Consider the following 24,465-nt stretch of genomic DNA (forward strand, 5'->3'; position numbering starts at 1 on the left):
AATACACTTTTAACCTCAGTGATTACCTTGTATCAAAGCTCTTCTGACAGCCACCTGATCATTTGGCTATTTATGTATTATCTATTGACTTGCATTTTAGCCAATTAGTGAAGTGTCATTCACAACCCACGGGCGTGAGCAAAATGTTATCTATATGGTTCACATGAACTAGTAGTCTCCTGTTGTGAAAAGCAAATAACAAAGCATGTGATAAGAGGCTGTCTGTAGTGGCTTAGAAACAAGCAGAAAATTAGAGCTTTAAATGTTATAAAGTATATTAATATAACAATGTTGGTTGTGCAAAGCTGGCGAATGGTAAGTAAAGGTGTTATCTATCTTTTATAGACAAACCTCTACTCTTAATTTTTCAAGACTCATTATCCTCAGGCATGGTACCCAAGGATTGGCGTAAAGCTGATGTGGTGCCACTCTTCAAAAAGGGAAGTAGGGATGATCCAGGAAGCTATAGACCAGTTAGTCTGACATCAATAGTGGGGAAGATATTTGAAGGGATTATAAAGGATTATATTGATGAGCATATTCGTGTAAACAAGATTATGAGTTCTAATCAACATGGTTTTAGGAGAAATAGATCATGTCAAACTAATCTAATTAGATTCTATGAGGAAGTGAGTAAAAATATAGATAAAGGGGAATCAGTTGATGTGATATACTTAGATTTTGCAAAGGCGTTTGATACAGTGCCACATGAGAGATTAATGCACAAAATTAGGAGACTGGGAATAGCTGAAAATGTTAGTTTGTGGATAAATAACTGGATAAAAGATAGGGAGCAACGAGTAGTAGTAAATGGATCATACTCAGATTGGACAAAGCTAATCAGTGGAGTACCCCAGGGATCAGTGCTAGGCCCTATTCTTTTTAATATTTTTATAAATGACTTGGAGCTAGGGTTAAATAGCGACATCTCTATTTTTGCAGATGATACTAAGTTAAGTAAGGTTATTAGGTCAGAGTAGGATGAACTTTAGTTACAAAGGGACCTGCAAAAATTAGAAGTATGGGCAGGTAAATGGAAAATGAGATTTAATACGGGAAAATGCAAGGTTCTACATTTTGGAAGTAAAAATAAGCAGGCAACGTATTATTTAAATGGGACAAGACTTAGCCAAACACAGGAGGAAAGGGATTTGGGGGTAGTAATAGATAACAAGCTAAAGATGGGTGCACAATGCAGGGCAGCATCTTCAAAGGCTAATAAGATACTAGCATGTATTAAAAGAGGCATTGACTCAAGGGAGGAAAGCATAATTCTGTCACTATATAAAGCCCTGGTAAGACCTCACCTTGAGTATGGAGTGCAGTTCTGGGGACCAATCGCAAAAAAAGATATTGCAGAACTAGAAAAAGTCCAGAGAAGGGCCACAAAGCTAATACGGGGATTGGAGAATTTAACCTATGCTAGCCAAACTGGGTCTGTTTTCTTTAGAAAAAAGGCGCTTAAGAGGTGACATGATTACTTTATATAAATATATTCAAGGCCCATATACAGAGATGGCAGAAGCTCTGTTTATTCCAAGAAAATTGTTTGTGACCAGAGGTCACAATTTAAGGTTGGAGGAAAGGAGATTTAATCTCCTGCAACGGAAACGTTTTTTCACTGTAAGAGCAATAAAATTGTGGAACTCATTACCAAAGGAGGTAGTGAATGCCAATACCCTAGATACATTTAAAAATTATTTGGATACATTTCTGTCTATAAACAAAATTCATGGATATGATTGCTAGTTTTAAATGGGTCACCTTTTAGTGGGATTATTTAAGCTTAACTGGAGCTTTTTGTATATATTTTAGATTTGTATAGGTTGAACTCGATGGACTTCGGTCTTTATTCAACCTCATCTACTATGTTACTATGTTACTATGTTTTTAAACAATAACAGATTTGGTGTTCACTGTCCCTTTAAGTAACTGACAGTTTTTAAGCAGATGTTCTTGTTAATGTGTTTTTATTAATCTTGTTATCAGATAAATAAAGCTTATACAAAAACCTTAGTAAAGAATGCAAGTACATAATAAGAGGATTACATTTATGTCTGATCTTGCTCCAGAGGTTATTAAGCCATAAACAGAAAGGGAAAGTTAGAGAGAGAGAGAAAACAAGCAAACAAATAGCTGTAATGGTGTCGTTAACAGCAGGTTTATTGAATTAAATATAATGTACCAAATAAAATCAACAGTTGTTAATTTTAAAGGGACATTTAACACTAAACTAATGCTAGATAGAATGATGCATTCAAATAAGAGATTTGTCTGAGAATAACATGTAGATATATTTTTTAAAGTATCATTAGCTGTTTAAATATTGACAAAATAAGTGTAAAGGTTAATTGTCTATAAAACAATGGGAGCTGCCATGTTGTAACTTAGGTTACCATCTCTGCTGTGGCCAATTAGGGACAGTTATAAATAGGTCACTGGAGTGTGCAGCCAATGGCTGTGTAGAATAAAACAGTGTTCTGCACATTCATTTCTAAAAGGAAATAAAAAGCTCACAATTTCAGAAGGGAATAACAGGAAAAGGGGACAAAATAAATAATGAAAATATATTGTAGATTTTTTTATAAATGTGGTTTATCATTTTATATTACCATCTCAAGTTGTTTAATGTCCCTTTAAGATGATAAACAAAGTTATAAACCAGAACTGCCAAATAACCCATACCAAAGCACACAAGCAGCAATAGTAACCAATCAACAGACTCACAGACTAGAACATTATGGGCTACTTACCAAGGACTTTAACATATATATATATATATATATATATATATATAGATATATATATATATATATATATATATATATATATATATATATATATATATATATATATATATATATATATATATATATATCATTTAGATGCTGATTCTCATAGGATTTAAAACAAAGCTACTTGAGAAAAAAAAATATTTAAACATTATTTAGAAACATTTAAATCATAGAACGTATGCCAAGGGAAACATTCGTTCTACTATTTAATTATCAAAAACTAGGTATTCGCCCATCCCTCACTTACTATATTTAAATTGCTTATACTAGATTAGGAAAGCCATTAAATCTAACCTGCTTGGGTTACTTAAGGACTGGATATGAACTGGTTTACAAAAGTCTTTGGGGCATATTTATCAAGCTCCGTATGGAGCTTGATGCCCCGTGTTTGAAGGCTTGCCGGAAACAGAAGTTATGAAGCAGCAGTCTAAAGAATTCGATCGGGTTGATTGATACCCCCTGCTAGCAGCCGATTGGTCGCAAATCTGCAGGGGGCGGCATTGCACCAGTAGTTCACAAGAACTGCTGGTGCAATGATAAATGCTGACAGCGTACGCTGTTGGCATTTATCGATGTGCAGCAGACATGATCCTCTATATCGGATCATGTCCGCTCGCACCATAGTAAATAGACCCCTTTGAGTATAGATAAAAGATGTCAGGTGAGATTGGAGTATTTGAGAAATTTGAGAAATTCAGGCATAGATGTGGCAGATGAGTTGGAAGAAGGGAGAGAGGATGTGTGCAAATGTTTGGTGGAGAAAGGGAGATAGATTGTAAAAGAGGCTTATTTAGAGGTTATTTAAAAAAAATTAGATATTTCCTTAAGAAAGTTTTTGTTGGTAAGGAAGGCATTGTTTGTGTGTGGTATACGTGTGGGCAGGAAGTGAGGGTTTCAAGTAGGATTTTGAATGTAGTGCGTGGGTTTTATGGTGACCTATATGGTGAGAACATTTTGGATGAGTGTCTGTTTAAAGACATCTTGGGGAGTTGGATGTTAAATTGTAAAGGGAGCACATTAGGTAGTGAGGTATCTGTAGAGGAGTTGCATAGAGCTCTAAAAACTATGAAAAAAATGAGCATTTTAAAGCGATGGCTTGCCTGTTTAATTCTATGTGTGTTTTTGGCATATTATTGTTAAGGATTTTTTTGAAGTATGTAAGTATGTGTTAGATAACAACGTATTGTGTAAGTCAACGAGGAAGAGTGTGATTACTTTGTTGTATACAAAGAGTAAAAGGGAGGATTTGAGAAATTGGAGACCACTTTCATTGTTAAATGTAGACTACAAGTTGATTGCAAAAATTGTGGCCGTTAGACTGAAGAGTGTGATTGGAAAGATTGCTGGTGAAGAGTGAGTGTGTACTGTGCCGGATCAGCAGGTTGCTGAGAGTTTGGTGTGTTTGAGAGATGTGCTGTGCCGGATCAGCAGGTTGCTGAGAGTTTGGTGTGTTTGAGAGATGTGCTGTGCCGGATCAGCAGGTTGCTGAAAGTTTGGTGTGTTTGAGAGATGTGCTGTGCTGGGGTAGCAGGTTGCTAAGAGTTTGGTGTGTTTGAGAGATGTGCTGTGCCGGATCAGCAGGTTGCTGAGAGTTTGGTCTGTTTAAGAGATGTGCTGTGCCGGATCAGCAGGTTGTTGAGAGTTTAGTGTGTTTGAGAGATGTGCTGTGCCGGATCAGCAGGCTGCTGAGAGTTTGGTGTGTTTGAGAGATGTGCTGTGCCGGATCAGCAGGCTGCTGAGAGTTTGGTGTGTTTGAGAGATGTGCTGTGCCGGATCAGCAGGTTGCTGAGAGTTTGGTGTGTTTGAGAGATGTGCTGTGCCGGATCAGCAGGCTGCTGAGAGTTTGGTGTGTTTGAGAGATGTGCAGTGCCGGATCAGCAGGTTGCTGAGAGTTTGGTGTGTTTGAGAGATGTGCTGTGCTGGATCAGCAGGTTGCTAAGAGTTTGGTGTATTTGAGAGATGTGCTGTGCCAGATCATCAGGTTGCCGAGAGTTTGGTGTGTTTAAGAGATCTTGTGATCCGGATCAGCAGGTTGCTGAGAGTTTGGTGTGTTTGAGAGATGTGCTGTGCCGGATCAGCAGGTTGCTGAGAGTTTAGTGTGTTTGAGAGATGTGCTGTGCTGGATCAGCAGGTTGCTAAGAGTTTGGTGTGTTTGAGAGATGTGCTGTACCGGATCAGCAGGTTGCTGAGAGTTTGGTGTGTTTGAGAGATGTGCTGTGCCGGATCAGCAGGTTGCTGAGAGTTTGGTGTGTTTGAGAGATGTGCTGTGCCGGATCAGCAGGTTGCTGAGAGTTTGGTGTGTTTGAGAGATGTCCTGTGCCGGATCAGCAGGTTAATGGAGATCCTGGGGGGTAGTTATCAAGCCGTCTACTTTTCTGGCTTCGCCGGCCCAATACGCCCGCCTAAGCTCGCCTCACATCGCCGCCGCGGACCTGAAAAAATACGCCTAAGTTATCAAATAAAGCTGTCAAAAAGCCGCGGGGCGATGAGCAGCGGACTGTGAGAGTTATCACTCATCCGATCTCGCTGCCCTTCGGCTTTTTCCCAGCTTTATTGCTAGCCTGTCACTAAGCACCCACACTAACTACACTGTTCTATCCCCTATACCGGCGCCCCCGGAGCCTCCCGCAACTCAATAAAGTTACTAACCCCTAAAACGCCGCTCCTAGACCCTGCCGCAACTCTTATAAATGTATTAACCCCTAAACCGCCGCTCCTAGAACCTGCCGCAACTCTTATAAATGTATTAACCCCTAAACCGCCACTCCTAGACCCTGCCGCAACTCTTATAAATGTATTAACCCCTAAACCGCCGCTCTCGGACACCGCTGCCACCTACAGTATACCTAGTAACCCCTATCCTGCCCCCCTACACCGTCGCCCTCTATTATAAAATTATTAACCCCTATCCTGCTGATCCCGCACCTCTCCGCAACTAAATAAATAGTTTAACCCCTAAACCGCCGCTCCCTGAACCCGCCGCAACCTATATTAAACCTATTAACCCCTATCCTGCCCCCCCTACACCGTCGCCACCTATAATAAATTTATTAACCCCTAATCTGCCCCCCACTACACCGCCGCCACTGTAATAAAATTATTAACCCCTAAACCTAAGTCTAACCCTAACCCTAACGCCCCCCTAACTTAAATATTAATTAAATAAATCTAAATAAATTAACTCTTATTAACTAAATGAATCCTATTTAAAACTAAATACTTACCTTTAAAATAAACCCTAATATAGCTACAATATAAATAATAATTATATTCTAGCTATCTTAGGATTTATTTTTATTTTACAGGTACCTTTCAATTTATTTTAACCAGGTACAATAGCTATTAAATAGTTATTAACTATTTAATAGCTTACCTAGCTAAAATAAAGAGAAATGTACCTGTTAAATAAATCCTAACCTAAGTTACAATTACACCTAACACTACACTATACTTTAATAAATTATTCCTATTTAAAAATAAATACTTACCTGTAAAATAAACCCGAAGATAGCTACAATACAAAGTTACCTGTAAAATAAATATAAATCCTAAGATAGCTACAATATAATTATTAATTATATTGTAGCTATCTTAGGATTTATATTTATTTTACAGGTAACTTTGTATTTATTTTAGCTAGTTAGAATAGTTATTAAATAGTTATTAACTATTTAATAACTACCTAGCTAAAAGAAATACAAAATTACCTGTAAAATAAATCCTAACCTAAGTTACAATTAAACCTAATACTACACTATCATTAAATTAATTAAATAAACTACCTACAAATAACTACAATTAAATACAATTACATAAACTAACTAAAGTACAAAAAATAAAAAAAGCTAAGTTACAAAAAATAAAAAAATAAGTTACAAACATGTTAAAAATATTACAACAATTTTAAGCTACTTACACCTAATCTAAGCCCCCTAATAAAATAACAAACCCCCCCAAAATAAAAAAAAATGCCCTACCCTATTCTAAATTAAATAAATTTCAAAGCTCTTTTACCTTACCAGCCCTTAAAAGGGCCATTTGTGGGGGCATGCCCCAAAGAAAACAGCTCTTTTGCCTGTAAAAGAAAAATACAACCCCCCCCCCAACATTAAAACCCACCACCCACATACCCCTAATCTAACCCAAACCCCCCTTACAAAAACCTAACACTAATCCCCTGAAGATCATCCTACCTTTAGTTGTCTTCACTCAGCCGAGCCACCGATGGAACCGAAGTGGACATCCGGAGCGGAAGAAGTTAATCCTCCAAGCGGCGCTGAAGAAATCTTCCATCCGATGAAGTCATCATCCAGGCGGCGCTGAAGAAAAGTCTTCAATCCGGCCGATGTCATCTTCAAAGAGGCGCTGAAGAGGTCTTCTATCCGGGCGAAGTCATCTTCCAAGCTGGGTCTTGAATCTTCCTTCCGCCGACGCGGAACCACTTTCTTCACCGATGGACTACGACGAATGACGGCTCCTTTAAGGGACGTCATCCAAGATGGCGTCCCCTCAATTCCGATTGGCTGATAGGATTCTATCAGCCAATCGGAATTAAGGTAGGAAAAATCTGATTGGCTGATGGAATCAGCCAATCAGATTGAGCTTGCATTCTATTGGCTGTTCCGATCAGCCAATAGAATGTGAGCTCAATCTGATTGGCTGATTGGATCAGCCAATCGGATTGAACTTGAATCTGATTGGCTGATTCCATCAGCCAATCAGTATTTTCCTACCTTAATTCCGATTGGCTGATAGAATCCTATCAGCCAATCGGAATTGAGGGGACGCCATCTTGGATGACGTCCCTTAAAGGAGCCGTCATTCGTCGTAGTCCGTCGGTGAAGAAGGTGGTTCCGCGTCGGCGGAAGGAAGATTCAAGACCCGGCTTGGAAGATGACTTCGCCCGCATAGAAGACCTCTTCAGCGCCTCTTTGAAGATGACATCGGCCGGATCGAAGACTTTTCTTCAGCGCCGCCTGGATGATGACTTCATCGGATGGAAGATTTCTTCAGCGCCGCTTGGAGGATTAACTTCTTCCGCTCCGGATGTCCTCTTCAGTTCCATCGGTGGCTCGGCTGAGTGAAGACAACTAAAGGTAGGATGATCTTCAGGGGATTAGTGTTAGGTTTTTGTAAGAGGGTTTGGGTTAGATTAGGGGTATGTGGGTGGTGGGTTTTAATGTTGGGGGGGGGGTTGTATTTTTCTTTTACAGGCAAAAGAGCTGTTTTCTTTGGGGCATGCCCCCACAAATGGCCCTATTAAGGGCTGGTAAGGTAAAAGAGCTTTGAAATTTATTTAATTTAGAATAGGGTAGGGCATTTTTTTTATTTTGGGGGGGTTTGTTATTTTATTAGGGGGCTTAGATTAGGTGCAAGTAGCTTAAAATTGTTGTAATATTTTTAACATGTTTGTAACTTATTTTTTTATTTTTTGTACTTTAGTTAGTTTATGTAATTGTATTTAATTGTAGTTATTTGTAGGTAGTTTATTTAATTAATTTAATGATAGTGTAGTATTAGGTTTAATTGTAACTTAAGTTAGGATTTATTTTACAGGTAATTTTGTATTTCTTTTAGCTAGGTAGTTATTAAATAGTTAATAACTATTTAATAACTATTCTAACTAGCTAAAATAAATACAAAGTTACCTGTAAAATAAATATAAATCCTAAGATAGCTACAATATAATTATTAATTACATTGTAGCTATCTTTGGGTTTATTTTACAGGTAAGTATTTATTTTTAAATAGGAATAATTTATTAAAGTATAGTGTAGTGTTAGGTGTAATTGTAACTTAGGTTAGGATTTATTTAACAGGTACATTTCTCTTTATTTTAGCTAGGTAAGCTATTAAATAGTTAATAACTATTTAATAGCTATTGTACCTAGTTAAAATAAATTGAAAGGTACCTGTAAAATAAATATAAATCCTAAGATAGCTAGAATATAATTATTATTTATATTGTAGCTATATTAGGGTTTATTTTAAAGGTAAGTATTTACTTTTAAATAGGATTCATTTAGTTAATAAGAGTTAATTTATTTAGATTTATTTAATTAATATTTAAGTTAGGGGGGCGTTAGGGTTAGGGTTAGACTTAGGTTTAGGGGTTAATAATTTTATTACAGTGGCGGCAGCGTAGTGGGGGGCAGGATAGGGGTTAATAAATTTATTATAGGTGGCGACGGTGTAGGGGGGCAGGATAGGCGTTAATAAATTTATTATATGTGGCGACTGTGTAGGGGGGGCAGGATAGGGGTTAATAATTTTATTACAGTGGCAACGGGGTAGGGGGGGCAGGATAGGGGTTAATAAATTTATTATAGGTGGTGACGGTGTAGGGGGGCAGGATAGGGGTTAATAATTTTATTACAGTGGCGACGGTGTAGGGGGGGCAGGATAGGGGTTAATAAATTTATTATAGGTGGCGACGGTGTAGGGGGGGCAGATTAGGGGTTAATAAATTTATTATAGGTGGCGACGGTGTAGGGGGGGCAGATTAGGGGTTAATACATTTAATATAGGTTGCGGCTGGTTCAGGGAGCGGCGGTTTAGGGGTTAATACATTTTTTATAGTTGAGGTGGGCTCCGGGAGCGGCGGTTTAGGGGTTAATATGTATAGAGTAGCTTGCGGTGGGCTCCGGGAGCGGCGGTTTAGGGGGTAATAACTTTATTTAGTTGCGGCGGTGTAGGGGGGGACAGATTAGTGGTGTTTAGACTCGGGGTACATGTTAGGGTGTTAGGTGTAGACAGCTCCCATAGAAATCAATGGGATGTCTGTCAGCAGCGAACTTGTACTTTCGCTATGGTCAGACTCCCATTGATTCCTATGGGATCCGCCGCCTCCAGTGGTGGCGGATTGAAAACCAGGTACGCTGGGCGTAAAAGTGCCGAGCGTACCTGCTAGTTTTTTGATAACTAGCAAAAGTAGTGAGAATGTGCCGTACTTGTGTGCGGAACATCTGGAGTGACGTAAGAATCGATCTGTGTCGGACTGAGTCCGGCGGATCGATGCTTACGTCACAAAATTCTACTTTTGCTGGTCTCGAGCCTTTGATAACTAAGGCGTATCAGCCTCGCCACAAATACGATGCGGAATTCCAGCGTATTTGAGGTTGACGGCTTGATAACTACCCCCCAATGGCTAGATTTTAAAACACAAATAATAATATATCAGCCAATGATCTTAAGTATTGGGTTGTTCACCAGTATAGTTTAATAAATCTAATTCATATTCAAAATAAAAGTTATAATATAAACATTTTAGGCACATAGACTTGCAGAGTCAATACAAACATATACATATATAAACACACACACATGCAAGCAAAGAACAAACATACAGATATACGCTCACACACATAAAAACATAAACACACAAACACAGGTACACGTGAACACTCATACAAACATACACACACAAACAAACATACAGATATACGCGCACACATACAAACAAACACAGGTACAGACATACAGGTACATGTGCACACACAAATACAAACATACATTTAAAAGAAACACACACATCATGTACATGTGTGCATGCACACACACAGTTACACGTGCTCACACACAAACACACATACATACATACATGTACATGCGCGCACACACAAACATAAACACGCACAAAATTAGCAACATTCAAAAGTGTGGACATATGACAAAAGTAGTGGTTGGATAAAAGTACCTTTTTTTTTTTTAATTATCAAACGGCTAGATTGCGAGTTAAGGCTCTTTTTCACTACCGCTGGTATTACGAGTCTTGCAGGTTTAGGGGCACCGCAAACTTTTTTGGCCGGAACACAACGTAACTACTGCAGCTTTCAAAAAGTCATTTTTCAATGGGACTTCCTTTGCGCCGGTATTACGAGTCTGCCTGGGAGGCCAAAAAGTGAGCGGTACACTCTAAAACTTCAAGATTCATACCGTAAACTAAAAGTCAGTAATTATGAGTTTTACGCTACAAAGCTGTAACATAAAACTTATAACTAAAGTGCTAAAAAGTACACTAACGCCCATAACCTACCTATTAACCCCTAAACTGAGGCCCTCCCACATCGCAAACACTAAAATAAAATGATTAACCCCTAATCTACCGCTCCGGACATCGCCGCCACTAGAATAAACATATTAACCCCTAAACCACCATACTCCCGCATCGCAAACACTAGTGAAATATTATTAACACCTAATCTGCCGCACCTAAAATCGCTGCCACCTACCTACATTTATTAACCCCTAATCTGCCACCCCCAACGTCACTGCCACTATACTAAATTTATTAACCCCTAAACCTAACCCTAAGTCTAACCCTAACACCCACTAACTTTAATGTAATTAAAATAAATCTAAATAAAACCTAATATTAATAACTAAATAATTCCTATTTAAAACTAAATACTTACCTGTAAAATAAACCCTAAGATAGCTACAGTATAACTAATAGTTACATTGTAGCTAGCTTAGGTTTTATTTTTATTTCACAGGCAAGTTTGTATTTATTTTAACTTGGTAGAATAGTTACTAAATAGTTATTAACTATTTACTAACTACCTAGCTAAAATAAATACAAATTTACCTGTAAAATAAAACCTAACCTGTCTTACACTAACACCTAACCTTACACTACAATTAAATAAATTACATAAATTAAATACAATTAACTAAATTACAAAAAAAACCCACTAAATTACACCAAATAAAAAAAGAAATGATCAGATATTTAAACTAATTACACCTAATCTAATAGCCCTATCAAAATAAAAAAGCCCCCCAAAATAAAAAAAACCCTAGCCTAAACTAAACTACCAATAGCCCTTAAAAGGGCCTTTTGCAGGGCATTGCCCAAACAAAATCAGCTCTTTTACCTGTAAAAAAAAATACAAATAACCCCCAACAGTAAAACCCACCACCCACACAACCAACCCCCCAAATAAAATCCTAACTAAAAAACCTAAGCTCCCCATTGCTCTGAAAAGGGCATTTGGATGGGCATTGCCCTTAAAAGGGCATTTAGCTCTTTTTCCGCCCAAAGCCTAATCTAAAAATAAAACCCACCTAATAAACCCTTAAAAAGCCTAACACTAACCCCCGAAGATCCACTTACAGTTTTTGAAGACCCGACATCCATCCTCAATGAAGCCGGCAGAAGTCCTCAATGAAGCGGCAGAAGTCTTCATCCAACCGGGCAGAAGTCTTAATCCAGACGGCATCTTCTTTCTTTATCCATCCGGCGCAGAGCGGGTCCATCTTCAAGACATCCGGCACGGAGCATCCTCTTCAATCGACGTCTTCTTGAACAATAAATTCTCCTTTAAATGACGTCATCCAAGATTGAGCTTCAATCCTATTGGCTGATTCAATCAGCCAAGAGGATTGAGCTCGCATTCTATTGGCTGATTGAACATCCTCTTCAATCGACGTCTTCTTGAATAATAAATTCTCCTTTAAATGACGTCATCCAAGATTGAGCTTCAATCCTATTGGCTGATTCAATCAGCCAAGAGGATTGAGCTCGCATTCTATTGGCTGATTGGAACAGCCAATAGAATGCAAGCTCAATCCGATCTAACATCATATAAAACCTGCTTCTAGTGCTGTGTGTTACAGAGAATGAGAGGCAGTGAGTGCTAGGCAGGAACAGCTTGTAGACCTGGTTATCGCTGTTACACACACAGACCCACATCACATCGCCGCCTGTCCGGCACTCACTGCCTCTCATTCTCTGTAACACACAGCGCTAGAAGCAGGTTTTACATGATGTTAGATTTTAACAGCTTAACAGCCAAGAGGTTAAAAATGAAGGCTTGAATTCCGCTCATATTATGGTATGTATGTTACTTATTAACATAAGTTGTTTTTTTTTACATAATGTTTGCGGGTCTGTTATTTTGACATTGTACATTTATATTTGTTTTTAATTGTCCTTTTGAAATTTATGATCTCAGTGATGCCCTGTGCGTGTAACAGCGTGTGTGTAACAGCGTGACCCACATCACATCGCCGCCTGCCCGGCACTCACTGAGGCCTATTTATGAAAGGTCTTGCGGACCTGATCCGACAGTGCGGATCAGGTCCGCAAGACCTCGCTGAATGCAGAGAGCAATACGCTCTCCGTATTCAGCATTGCACCAGCAGCTCACAAGCGGCCGCCAGCAGGGAGGTGTCAATCAACCCGATCGTATTTGATTGGGTTGAATTGCGGCGATTCCTGTCCGCCTCATCAGAGCAGGTGGACAGGGTTATGGAGCAGCGGTCTTTAGACCGCTGCTCTATAACTTGTGTTTCTGGCGAGTCTTCAGACTGTAAAGATCGTTAATTAACTAATCTAAATAAGTTACAGTAATTTTTGGGTTGACTGTCCCTTTAAATGTTAGAATGTAAAAACAGCGGTGTGCTCCTGGCCTCTGCTATAGATGTAAAGCGCTGTGTGTAGGATAATGCTTCAGCTAGCACTTCTATCTATTAAATAAATATCCCAACTGCACATTGTATACCATCTAAACGCCCTCGATACTTATTATAACTAGCAAAGTGAAAAAATAAAAATAAATTGCCTAGCTCCTACGTTTGTATAATAATTAGTGCATCCCAAGCAAATAATTATAAAACCCCAATGAGGTCCTTCATTTGAAACATTTGGCCAATCATAAAGTGTAGACTTCAAAATAAAGCCAAGACGTTTTAGTGCATCAGTAGGATTTTAGGATGGAAATAAGCTTGTCCTCAGACAAAATAAGGGTCAGCTGTTAAAAATATACAGTTTATTTGTACAAGAGATTGTAGCAGTAAATCACATGAAAAATATGTATGTATATGGCATTTTACCTGTTACCTCAGCATAGAACAATCTTGCTCTATACCATTAAGAACAGGGGTTACTTTATTCCCTAATATTAAAGACAGCTTGATGAAACAATATTTCAAATTTTGGGTTTGCCCTTTATCCAAAATTTCTCTCTGCGTGAGTTTGGCTTCCAAAGTTTATGCTGATACAATGCCGGACCCTTATGGAGCGTTGCTTTCATTTGTAACCATCATCCCTTGCAGCGGCACAGTATGCATGTTGTGTGGTCAGTCATTGCAACTCTAAACCAGTGAGTTATTATATTTATGGAGGAAAATGTCAATGGGCATGGTATATGAATGCCAAGATCTCTTTGTGTGATCAGGGCATTGAAAAGTGATTTATATTGGCTGTCATGAAGTGAAAAGAATTCAGATTTTAAACTCATAAAATATTTTATTTACACATGGAATCATTTTTCCTAGGTTGGTCTGCAGTAGGAATTGAGAGCTGAAACCCTAATTGTATAGAGATATATAATACATCTTTTGATCACTTCTGAAATAGCATGGTAGTATGTTTCTTTTTTTTTATTAACTTTTTATGAAATTTTGGAAAGGTACAAGCAATGGCACATATCTCAGACTGTTGAAGTCATACAACTAAGATAACAACTAAAGAAATTAAAATAAATAAAAATAAATGTAGATTTTGCTACAATACCCTTGGCCACACATATCTATCCAAAGGACATAAAAGAAGAATTTTAAAGTCTCTTTATAATGCAACACAGAGGCCCTGGGCAAGACAAATTGGTGGGGCCACTCAGTCCACTCTCATATTTCCCCTCCCCTGTATGACCCAAACCTATCCCTTTATAAAGAATAATATTATATATTAATCCTCCTGATATCATAAATTCTTCTTCATAAATGAAATATTGGATGTACATTGCACCTTCTTTCACCCTTACTCCTGTTGCCACTCTTACTCAGTTCAAGGCTGAAAACATTTCTGAGATTCTGAACACCGGGGTTGTATATTATCCAAAAAAAAACAGAGTTGCTAATAACCTTTTTTTGCATATAAAGTACAACCATTATGCTGTAAATATATTTTCATTTTTAGCATTGAGGTTTACTTTGAAAAAAGAGCTTAAAGCGTCATAAAACACTTTGGGCAAGAATACAAGGGATGCGCAACGGACTTTGCGCTAGCGCAATGGTGATTTCGCTATCCATTTTTCTTCCACTGATATTACAAGTCGGGAGAAATGGCCATTGCGCTAGTGCAATAGTCTATCTGCATCAATCCGTACCGCGATCTAAGAGCTCTGGTAACGTGTTTTCTGAAACAGTTGCACAAAACTCAACAAAAATACATTATAAAGTACACTTACACCCATAAACTACACTATTAACCCCTAAACCGCCATCCTCCACATCACAAACACTAAATAAAAGTTTTAACCCCTAAACCTTCATCCTCCCACACCGAAAACACTAAATAAAAGTATTAACCCTAAACCGCCATCCCCCACAACGCACAGTAATAAACTAATAACTAATAACACAGTAATAAACTAATAACTAAACCCCCTAACTTAACCACAACTAAAATACCTATGAATTAAATTAAAACTATCCAAACTAACTTACCTGTAAAATAAAATTTAAACCTAAGTTTTACCCTAAAAAAAACTAGCATTACAAAAAATAAAAAAGCTAAAATTTACCAGAAAAAAAAAAACATTACAAAAAATAAAAAAACCTAACCTTTACAAAAAAAATTAAAAAACTAACATTTACCCAAAAAATCCTACCGTTACAAAAATAACAAATGAAATTACCAAAAATACTAAAAAATAATCCTATTCTAATACCCCGGTGGCGAGGTCATCAGGGATGATGGAGGCGACAGCAGTCCTTCTCTTCATCTGATCGACACGGAGGGAGCTCCCTTTTCATGCGGTCTCCAGTTGCACACTGAAGATTGAATGCAAGGTACCCCTTTTATATAGGGGTACCCTTGCATTCTTATTGGCTGATTTGATTCTTCAAATTCAAATCAGCCAATAGGATGAAAGCTTTTCCTTTCATCGCATTGGCTGATTTGAATTTGAAGAATGATAGTTTGAGATGTGGGGGGGTGGCGGTTTAGGGGTTAATAGTTTATTTAGATAGTTTGTGATGTGGGGGATGGCGGTATATGGGTTAATACTTTGGGGTGTGGGGGATGGCGGTTTAAGGGTAATAGTTTTATTTAGTGTTTGCGATGTGGCGGGATGGCGGTTTAGGGGTTAAAAGTTTATTTATTTAGCTTGTGATGTGGCGGGATGGAGGTTTAGGGGTTAATAATTTATTTAGATAGTATGTGATGTGGGGGATGGCGGTATAAGGGTTAATACTTTGCGGTGTGGGGGGATGGCGGTTTAAGGGTAATAGTTTTATTTAGTGTTTGCGATGTGGGAGGGATGGAGGATTAGGGGTTATTAGGCTAGGGGCTTATGGTAGGGTGTTTTTTTTTTCACTTTTTTTGTCGGTTTCGTGAGTAGGATGTTCGTTTTTTTCCCCCACTTTTTTTTCTCCATTGATTACTATGGGAGAACACATGCACGCGCACGCCAAATCTCCGCTAGCAATGCTTGCAATTCTCGGGCTACCGCTAGCAAAAAACCATACACCTAGATTACGAGTTTTGCGTTAGAGGCTGTGCGGTGCTAACTAGCAGTTTTCCCTCACCGCTTACTTACCTACAGCGCTGGTATTACGAGTTTTCAGAAACCCGTCGTTAAAAGACAAGAAGTGAGCGTTGAGCAAAATTTTGCTCATTACCGCACTCCAATACCAGTGCTGCTTAAGTTAGCGGTGAGCTGGTCGTACATGTTCATGCACGATTTCCCCATAGGAATCAACGGGGAGAGCCGGCTGAAAAAAAGTCTAACACCTGCAAAAAAGCAGCGTAAAACTCCTTAACGCAGCCCCATTGATTTCTATGGGGAAATAAAATGTATGTTTACACCTAACACCCTAACATGAACGCCGAGTCTAAACACCCCTAATCTTATACTTATTAACCCCTAATCTGCCACCCCCGACATTGCCGACACCTACATAATTCTTATGAACCCCTAATCTGCTGCCCCCAACATCGCCGAAACCTACATTATATTTATTAACCCCTAATCTTCCGCCCCCAATGTCGCCGCCACCTACCTACACTTATTGACCCCTATTCTGCCGCTCCCAACGTCGCCGCCACTATAATAAACATATTAACCCCTAAACTGCCGCACTCCCACCTCGCAAACATTAGTTAAATATTATTAACCCCTAATCTGCCGTCCCTAACATCGCCGCCACCTACCTACATTTATTAACCCCTAATCTGCCGCCCCAAACGTCGCTGCCACTATATTGAAGTTATTAACCCCTAAACCTAAGTCTAACCCTAAACCTAACACCCACTAACTTAAATACAATTTAAATAAATCTAAATAAAAAATACTATCATTAACTAAATTATTCCTATTTAAAACTAAATACTTACCTATAAAATAAACCCTAAACTAGCTACAATATAAATAATAGTTACATTGTAGCTAGCTTAGGGTTTATTTTTATTTTACAGGCAAGTTTGTATTTATTTTAACTAGGTAGAATAGTTATTAAATAGTTATTAACTATTTAATAACTACCTAGCTAAAATAAATACAAAAGTACCTGTAAAATAAAACCTAACCTAAGTTACAATAACACCTAACACTACACTATAATTAAATAAATTAACTAAATTAAATACAATTAACTAAATTAAATTAGCTAAAGTACAAAAAAACCCCACTAAATTACAGAAAATAATAAACAAATTACAGAAATTTAAACTAATTACACCTAATCTAATAGCCCTATTAAAATAAAAAAGCCCCCCCCCAAAAAAAAAAAACCTAGCCTAAACTATACTACCAATAGCCCTTAAAAGGGCCTTTTGCGGGGCATTGCCCCAAAGTAATCAGCTCTTTTACCTGTAAAAAAAATACAAATAACCCCCCCAACAGTAAAACCCACCACCCACACAACCAACCCCCCAAATAAAATACTATCTAAAAAATCCTAAACTCCCCATTGCCCTGAAAAGGGCATTTGGATGGGCATTGACCTTAAAAGGGCAGTTAGCTCTTTTGCCACCCAAACCCTAATCTAAAAAATAAAACCCACCCAATACACCCTTAAAAAACCTAACACTAACCCCCTAAAGATCGACTTACCGGGAGACGTCTTCATCCAAGCAGGGCGAAGTGGTCCTCCAGACGGGCAGAAGACTTCATCCAAGCCGGGCAGAAGTGTTTTTTACCCTAACACACAACTCTTAATCTAGCAGTTATTTTTTTCAACTTGGTTCCACAGAATCGCAAAAACCATATCACTAGTGGTGTTTTTGTTAATGGTAGATTTAGATTTGCCACGCGACTTGTAATCTGGCCCTTTAACAGTAGTACTTTGTGAAAATGTTTTTTGTTTTTTATTTATGCATAGTAAAATAACCTTGCAATATATTTTCCAGAATTTATTTTGCCTCGTTTTCCTGTAATTTAACTCTGTGACTTCAAAAGCCTAACCCTGCCACACATCTGTCTGTAACTGAGCAGATCAGATAACAAAATGCAAAGCAATTACAATTTTGCTAAAACAATGACGGAGCAAGTTTTGGCTATTTCTGCAAATCCAGATTGGATCCTCCAAACAAGACAAGTAGTGGGGAGGGTTGGATATTGAGAATCAAATGCAAAGGTGTTAATACTTTCAAAAGTTTCTCACACTCAAATACTATGTTCTCTAGTACTTTACATTAAAGCAACAGAATAATAACATTTTGGGCTACATTACAAGTGGTGCATTAAAGTTAGCGCATACGCGATATAGCAATATCGCACCCGTGTTAACTTGCGCGCATATTACAAGTGGAAAGTAAACATGCTCAATCAAGCACAATTGAATTTAACATGCGCAAGGTTAGCGGAACCGAAAATCTCGCTAAAGCTAAGACAAAACAAAAGTACACCAAACACAACATATAATACATTCCAATATGTGCAAAAAAACAGACATGTGTTGGTACATTATGCTTTTATTAAATATAAAATATTGAAAAATATTAATATCTAATGTAAATAATTATTATAGATATACATAAAAATTTGAAAAAATTATTTGAATATATGTATATTTTACAGAAACTATCGGCTAGATTACGAGTTTTTGTCGGTAATGGTGTGCGGTGCTAACGCTCCTTTTTTTCTCACCGCTCACTTAAGACAATGCTGGTATTATGAGTTTTCTGCAAGCCGGCGTTAGCCTCAGAAAAGTGAGCGTTGAGCAAAATTTAGCTCCACATCTCACTGTAATACCAGCGTTGCTTATGGTAGATGTAAACTGGCTAAACGTGCTCGTGCACGATTTCCACATAGGAAACAATGGGACTGAGCTGGCTGAAAAAAATCCTAACACCTGCAAAAAAGCAGCGTTCAGCTCCTAACGCAGCCCCATTGTTTCCTGTGGGAAAATAACATTTATGTCTACACCTAACACCCTAACATGAACCCGAGTCTAAACACCCCTAATCTTACACTTATTAACCCCTAATCTGCTGTCCCCGACATCGTCGCCACCTGCATAATATTATTAACCCCTAATCTGCCGCTCCGGACACCGCCGCCACCTACATTATACTAATGGACCCCTAATCTACTGCCCCAAACATCGCCGAACCCTACATTATATTTATTACCCCTAATCTGCCCCCCCAACGTCGCCGCAACTATATTAAATGTATTAACCCCTAATCTGATCCAATCAGCCAATAAGATTGAGCTCACATTCTATTGGCTGTTCCAATCAGCCAATAGAATGCAAGCTCAATTCTATTGGCTGATTGCATCAGCCAATAGGATTTTTCCTACCTTAATTCTGATTGGCTGATAGAATTCTATCAGCCAATCAGAATTGAAGGGACACCATCTTGGATGACGTCACTTAAAGGAACCTTCATTCTTCAGTCGCCGTCGGATGGAAGAGGATGCTCCGCGTCGGATGTCTTCAAGATGGACCCACTCCGCTCCGGATGGAAGAAGATAGAAAATGCCGCCTGGATGAAGACTTCTGCCGGTCTGGATGTCCTCTTCTGGCCGGATCGGATGAAGACTTCTGCCCCTCTGGAGGTCCACTTGTGCCCGGCTGGGTGAAAACGTCTCAAGGTAGGGTGATCTTCAGGGGGTTAGTGTTAGGTTTTATTAAGGGGGGATTGGGTGGGTTTTAGAGTCGGGTTGGGTGTGTGGGTGGTGGGTTTTAATGTTGCTCATTACTTTGGGGCAATGCCCTGCAAAAGGCCCTATTAAGGGCTATTTGTATTTTAGTATAGGGTAGGGATTTTTTTATTTTGGGGGGGCTTTTTTATTTTGTTAGGGGGATTAGATTAGGTGTAATTAGTTTAAAATATCTGTAATTTCTTTTTTATTTTCTGTAATTTAGTGTTTGTTGTTTTTCTTAATTTAGTTTATTTAATTTAATTGTAATTAATTGTAGGTATTTTATGTAATTAATTTAATGATAGTGTAGTGTTAGGTGTAATTGTAACTTAGGTTAGGGTTTATTTTAAAGGTAAATTTGTACTTATTTTAGCTAGGTCATTATTAAATAGTTAATAACTATTTAATAACTATTGTACCTAGTTAAAATAAATACAAACTTGCCTGTAGAATAAAAATAAAGCCTGAGATAGCTACAATGTAACTATTAGTTATATTGTAGCTATCTTAGGGTTTATTTTATAGGTAAGTATTTAGTTTTAAATAGGAATAATTTATTTAGATGTATTTAAATTATATTTAAGTTAGGGGGGGTTAGGGTTAGGTTTAGACTTAGGTTTAGGGGTTAATACATTTAATATAGTAGCAGCGACATTGGGGGCGGCAGAATAGGGGTTAATAAATGTAGTTAGGTGTCGGCGATGTTAGGGACGGCAGATTATGGGTTAATAAAATTTAACTAGTGTTTGCGAGGCGGGAGTGCGGTGGATTAGGGGTTAATACATTTATTACAATGACGGCGACGTCCGGTCGGCAGATTAGGGGTTAAATAATTTTATTATAGTGTTTGCTATGTGGGGGGGCCTCATTTTAGGGGTTAATATGTAGTTTATGGGTGTTAGTGTACTTTATAGCACTTTAGTTAAGAGTGTTATGTTACGGCGTTAGCCCATAAAACTCTTAACTACTGACTTTAAAATGCGGTAGGAGTCTTGGAGGTAGAGGGTGTACCGCTCACTTTTTCAAGCGATCGTAATACCGGCGTTAGGAAAATCCCATTAAAAAGATAGGATACGCAATTGATGTAAGGGGATTTGCGGTATGCTAAAATCGCTGAAAAAAAGTGAGCGGTACACCTGTATCTGCCTGACTCGTAATACCAGCGGGCATTAAAAAGCAGCGTTGGGACCTCTCAACGCTGCTTTTTAAGGCTAACACAAGACTCGTAATCTAGGCGTATAATAATTATTTATAATTAGTAATATTTTTTCAATATTTTATGTTTAATATTTAAAAAATGTGCCTTAACATAACTAATTCTTCATGTGCGCTAACATGACACCTGAAGTGCATTAGGCATATTTTACATTCCAGTGTTCTTCACATAGAAAATACATTTATTTTTATTTTTAAATATATATTTCTATACATATCTGATTATGTTAATGTAAAATATATATCTATACCAATATATCTAGGAATATATATACAGGTATAGGTATATAGAGAATATATATCTAAAATAAAAATAACATTTTCCTGTATGTGAAGAACATTGGAATGTGAAATATTAATAACTCCTGTTATAGTGTTGTGGGTTTAATATGGGAAACGCTCTTTTAAATGCACGCTCATTTCAAGTCTATAGGAAGAAGAAGTTAACGCAGTCGTAATATCCAAAGTCCTTTAGTTAACGCATCGGGTTTCGCTCGCGCACAAAAATGTTACTTTCAACTTGTAATACAAGCGTTAACCCGCTTATGTAAAAACGTTACTTCTGGTGGTTTTAGCACTCGAGCAAAAGTGCTAAATAGCGCTCAACTTGTAATCTAGCCCTATATATCAAATTTGGTACTTAGGTAACTGTCAATCTTGTGCAGTTTATTTATTAGATCAATAAATAAAATATTTCACTATCTGTATATAATTTACATTAAGTGTTTTGTAGTGGACCAGAACGGGTAAACGCAAACCATCAGGGGATGTGGCTTATACTCCCATAATCTAGTTTTAAAATATATTTGTATTTGCAAAAGATAAGCATTTTGCTAACCAGGTCACTCATTTTAATCCATCAGAATTCCCATGTGTTTAAATTACTCCAATCCATTAAATGAGTAGTTGAAGGTTACTAACCGCCTACTTACAGCAAAATTGAAAGGCCACTTCTTTCTTTTAATCCTTCTTGATCTGTCTGCAGCCTTTAATACTGTTGACCACCCTCTCTTACTCTAAACCCTCCAATCCTTGGGCATTTGCGAAACAGCCCTGTCCTTGGTCCCCTTCTCATCTCAAACTATACGTCATCATTTGGTTCCTTAATAAAGTCCCAGAGGTTTTAATATCATTTGGTCATCCTGGATGTCCTCTCACTATCTTAAGCTAAATCTCTCCAAAACTGAGCTCGTTATTTTCCTCATTCTTCCAAAATCTCCACCTCCCATCTTTCTATAACTGTTGATAATAACATCATTACTTCAACCCCGCATGCACGGTGTCTTGGGGGTCAAACTTGACTCAGATCTTTTTTTCACTTCTCACATCCCGTCTTTGGCCAACTCCTGTAGTTTCCACCTAAAAAATATCTCTAAAATTCGGCACCTCCTCACCAAGGACACAACTAAGATTTTAAACCACTCTCTCATTGTTTCCTACCTTGACTATTGCAACTCTATCCTCCCTGGTTTCCCTATCTCTTTTACAATTCATAAAGACATTTAATATTGAGATGCCATACCTGGCCATTGTATTAAACACCAAATTATTATTCATTCTTTTAACATATTTTTTGCTTGGCATTATTTTTATAATCTTTCCTTATCAGTATAATTTTAACATAAATACTGACAGTCTTGAGTATATGAACTAGTTTGATTTAAAGTACTTTTTTTTAGATTTATATAAGACAGGCAAAGAGCACATTTTAAAAAAAAAATCTTTCAAATCCTGATTTCTTTTATTTTACCTATCTAGTAGATACAAACACGTAAAGTAGGGTATTCCACCATCCCAAATCATTTTAATTGTCTAAATATGTCAATTTGGTACTAATAAGTCAACAAAGGCATCATAAAAGTCTTAAGTAAGGCCATCAAAACCTAGATTTTTTTGTTAACTTTTTGTTTAACAAAGAGAAAAAAAAATGTAACCCCTTTCTCCTGCTGTACTTAAAGTGATGGTAAACTCTCATCTTTTTAAAATCAGATCCGGAATGTTATTTTAGATGGTTTCATTCATCAGTTGTAACGAAGATCCGCTATAAATTACGTTTTAATATTTAGATAAAATTTGAATAGCCCGCGTTCCGCCGCCCACTTCAAAAGTAAAATTTTCTGTGAGCTAACGATTTAAATTGTTCTCCAATCAGAGCTCTAGCTACAACAAACGTGCCATATGGGGAGAGTGCTGATTGGAGAACAATTCAAACCTTTAGCTCACAGAAAAATTTACTTTTGAAGTGGGCGGCGGAGTGCAGGGTATTTGAATTTGATCTCAATATAAAAAAGTAAGTTATAGTGCGTCTTCGTTACAACTGATGAAGGGAACTCCATCTAAAATATCACTTACATTCGGGATCTGATTTTAAAAAAGGGAGAGTTTACCATCACTTAAAATTTGGACAATCTATTCCATTAAAATAATCTTGAATCTTATCAGTTGGTCACTGTAAATTGCCATATTCTTCAGCAAGGCCTGTTGTGTTTTACACAATCCTTGCAACCCTCACAAGCATCAGGAGCTATATTCCTCAGGTATCAAAGCTGTTTGCTGCAGAAAATGACTTTATTTATTCTGTATATTCGCAATTTCCTCTTTACATATTCTTGAATTCAGATTTATTTTTCCTTTATTACAATGTTTGTTTAAAGGGACAGTCTACTTGATAGATAACACCTTTACTACCTTTACTAATATACTTTATAACCTCTAAACTTGTAAATCTCTGCCTGTTTCTAAGCCTTTGCAGGCCGCCTCAGTGCATTTTATTAGCTTTCCACAGCTAGACAGAGCTGATTCATGTGTGCCATATAGATAACAATGTGCTGACTCCTGTGGAGTTATGCATAGACCAACACTAATCGGCTAAAAGATTGTAAATAGCATTCAGATAAGGGTCAGTCTCCAAAGGTTTATATACAAGATAGTCATAGAAGTAAAAAGTATATTATTATAACAATGTTAGTTATGCAAAACTGGAGTATGGTTAATAAATGGATTATCTATCATTAAACAATAAATATTTTCAAGTAGACTGTCCCTTTAATTTTAACCAGCCAATAAATCTTAAATGGACATGAAACCCAAAACATTTCTTCCATGATTCACATAGAGCATAAACTTTTAAACAACTTTTCAGTTTACTTTTATTGGGCTAGATTACGGGTTTTACCGCTCATATTACAAGATGAAAGTTAACACGATCATGATTTATGCTAGAATGATTACCGCAACTTCAGAACTCTGGTTAACTGTTTCGTGAAACATAAAAGTTGCAAAATTATTGAAAAAAAATATTGTACACAAAAGTTGTAAGGGCTCAAAGATATGAGGGCTCAGGTGTTAGAAAAAAG

The sequence above is a fragment of the Bombina bombina genome, chromosome 5, assembly GCF_027579735.1.
Source record: "Bombina bombina isolate aBomBom1 chromosome 5, aBomBom1.pri, whole genome shotgun sequence".
NCBI classification, from domain to species: Eukaryota; Metazoa; Chordata; class Amphibia; order Anura; family Bombinatoridae; genus Bombina; species Bombina bombina.